Source organism: Cornus florida, unplaced genomic scaffold (genome assembly GCF_030987335.1).
Source record: "Cornus florida cultivar Cherokee Brave unplaced genomic scaffold, ASM3098733v1 CherokeeBrave_3.0.0_Hap2_Chr06, whole genome shotgun sequence".
Lineage (NCBI taxonomy): Eukaryota > Viridiplantae > Streptophyta > Magnoliopsida > Cornales > Cornaceae > Cornus > Cornus florida.
The window spans coordinates 19,824,966-19,827,831 of NW_026775576.1; the positions used below are offsets into that span (position 1 = coordinate 19,824,966).

The 2,866-nt window shown below is 38.7% G+C and overlaps 1 pseudogene; it reads left to right on the plus strand.

The window, feature by feature from the left end:
• Positions 1-2,269: 2,269 nt before the first annotated feature.
• On the plus strand, positions 2,270-2,365 carry LOC132315183 (small nucleolar RNA R71; annotated as a pseudogene).
• Positions 2,366-2,866: the final 501 nt, after the last annotated feature.

Genomic DNA, 2,866 nt, shown 5'->3' on the forward strand with positions numbered 1-2,866 from the left:
CTAGTCTTTAACATCCCTAGCAAGACATTGGACTCTTTTAGTCTGGATCAAAGATCTTGTAATGTATCCCCTCCTTGTTGGGGTGATAGATGCTTTGAACTCCACCCAACAAATGGTTCTTTGAAGAACTTGTTGGATTAAGTTCAAAAGAAACTTTTGATCCCTTGTCAATGCAATCACAACCTTTGGGCTTCCATGCCCTTTCGAGGTAAGAATTTGAAACAACACTTTGAGAATGCAAGGTTGAAGATGATCTTTTTGAAGTTTTGGTCTTACACAAAAGCTCACTTCCTTGATATTGAAGATCATGACATTTGTCTACAATATTAACCTCTCCTTAATATTTGTCAAATGAATTGGGTGTGGGATTGAAGATATTCAACTTCACATTCATATGGCCAAATAAGATCTTCATTATCCCCGTCCTACAATTGCTATTAGCATTAGCGGTTGCCAAGAAAGGACGGCCAAGGATAAAGGGAATTTGGCTTTTAGGATTGGGGACCGGTTCCGTGTCAATGACAACGAAATCAACGGGGAAGAAGAATTTGTCAATCTTAATCAATACATCCTCAATTATACCTCTAGGCTTCTAAATGGATCGGTCGGCAAGTTGTAAAACTACCGACGTCGATTTCAATTCACCTAGGCCCAATTTGACATAAACCGAGTATGGAAGAAGGTTAACACTTGCTCCTAAGTCAAGAAGCGCTCGATTAATGATATGATCACCAATGATGCATGAAGTAGTAGGTGAACCGGGGTCCTTGAACGTTGGTAAAGTGTTATGTTGCAAAATTGAGCTTACTTGCTCGGTTAAAACCACTTTTCTTGGTGCTTGGCTCTTGTTCTTCCTCTTTTGGGTGCACAAGTCTTTCAAGAATTTGGCATAAGCCAGAATTTGCTTGATTGAATCCAAAAGTGAAAGATTGACTTTCACTTGCCTAAACATTTCCATGATTTCATTGGTTTTTGCCTTTTGCCTATCTTTTGAAATGGATCCTTTTAAGGCATCCGGAAATGGAACTTTTGGCTCAAACACTTTTTCAGTACTTCCTTTTGAAAAGTCCTCAACACAAGAATTTTTTAAATCACTTTGTTTTAAATCATTTTTCAACAAAATCTGTTCAAACTCATTTTTCGGCAAATCTTTCTTCAAATCATTTTCAAAATCATTCTTCAAATCACATTTTGAAGCTTTCTCATTCACAAGATCATGTATATGCAATGAAGGAGGAATGGGATGTGAAACGGGACGGGTGACAATTTGAGGTTGCACCGGTTCACTCTCTTCATTGGACATTTCAACTTGATTGTCCACAATTCTACCACTCCGCAAGGTAGTCACCGCATTAACATGCTTAATGGTGTGGCCTTGTGATGAGGAATGGGTTTCCACAACACATTGTTGCTTAGGTGGGGCATTCATAGGCATCTTTCCCTTCTCTCTAGCATTAAGAGTGCTTGCTATTTGCCCTACTTGGGTTTCTAGCTTCGCAATAGATTAAGAGTGGGAATGAAACAATTGTGTGTTAGCCTCTAAAGTGGCCAAAACATTCAAAACTTTTTCTTCAAAGGCGGGACTTCTAGTATTTCCTTGGGAATAAGATTGGTTGGGAAAATGAGAGTTAGCAAATTGATTCCCTTGTGATTGATAAGGTCTATAACCTTGGGATCCTTGGTTTTGAAGTGGAGGTGGAATGTACTTCCCTTGAAAACCGCCTTGGGAAGGGTTGAGCCCTCTCCTTGGTTTTTCTAAGAGAAATTCGGATGATTTCTCCAACTTGGATTATAATGAGTACCATAAGGATTGTTCCCTTGGTTCACAAAAGCTGCATTGACTTGTTCATTAGGTTCATTTTGCACTAATCCATGAGGACAATAAGAAGTAGAATGAAGAACACTAGAACAAGTCATATATGTTTCATTTGACGCACGATGAGAATGGTTAGGGAAGGAAGATACTTGGTTCGCCGAGTTTTGGTTAATCAAAAATTGATCAAACCTTTGAGATAAAGACTTCATTTCGGCGGCTATTTCATTTGAATGGTCGACTTGATGTAAGCCAACACTCTTCCTACCTTGTGAATTTCTACTATTCTTAGATGATAATGTTCTATGCAAAGAATTTTCACTCATGCTCTCATAAAGACGCCACACGTCATCCTTATGCCTATCAATGTATGAGCCACCCATGGAAGCATCAATCATGCCTTTGTAATTGTCCGATAAGCTCTCAAAGAAATATTGAACTAATTACCATTTAGGCATGTCATGATGTGGACATTTCCTAAACAATTCATTAAAGCGTTCCCATGCCTCATAAAACGTTTCTCCATCCCCATGTGAAAATCGAATTGAGGTTCTCATAGCATTGGTCTTCGAAACCGGATAGTACTTCTTCAAGAATTCTTGTTGCATTTTTGCCCAAGAAGTGATTGAAAAAGGCCTAAGATTGTTAAACCAATACTTTGCCTTATCTTTTAAGGTGAATGGAAAATTTTGAGTCTTAAGACCTCTTCCGGCATGTCCGTATATTTTACGGTGGAACATACTTCTAGAAACTCATCCAAATGCTTGTAAGGTTTTTCACTTGGAAGTCCATGATAGTTAGAAAGCATTTGAATGGTTTGTGACTTAATTTCATAATGATGTGCTCTAAATGGTGGCAATTGAATACATGTGGGTGCATTGTATTCATTAGGCACATAGTGATCTCTATAAGCAAGTGGAGGATTAGTAATTTGCGGTGCAACATGGGCACCTTGATTTTGATTTCCTTGAATGATGGGAGGTTGTGGAACATACATTGGCCTTGGCATTCCAAATGGAACTTGTCCTTGTTGTTGTTGTTGTGGTTGGTGAA